Here is a 341-nt window from a genome sequence, read left to right as displayed (position 1 = left end):
TGCTTTCTGTGATCGGTGATCGGCCTCAAAAATCCTGATCGGAGCACCATATGTGTTGACTGTGAAACACAGTAGACTTTAATAATATGCATTTATGGTGTAATTATTTTCGTGTCAATCCATGTTCATATTTACTGCAAACAATGCGCTGTTACTTTAATTCAGCGCTTGCAGAGGAAACTATCTCTGCTCTGCTGCAGACCGCAGACAGCTCCTGAATGCACTGCCGGACCGCAACCGTGTGCAGTGAACGCTTTATTAATCTGTTAACATGAGCACGGAAAAAATACGCACCTGCAGTGAACGCTTTAATCCGTTAACATGAGCGCGGAAAAAATACG

The sequence above is a fragment of the Sinocyclocheilus rhinocerous genome, unplaced genomic scaffold (genome assembly GCF_001515625.1).
Source record: "Sinocyclocheilus rhinocerous isolate Xijiao unplaced genomic scaffold, SAMN03320098_v1.1 scaffold5648, whole genome shotgun sequence".
Lineage (NCBI taxonomy): Eukaryota > Metazoa > Chordata > Actinopteri > Cypriniformes > Cyprinidae > Sinocyclocheilus > Sinocyclocheilus rhinocerous.
This window is presented reverse-complemented; position numbering follows the sequence as displayed.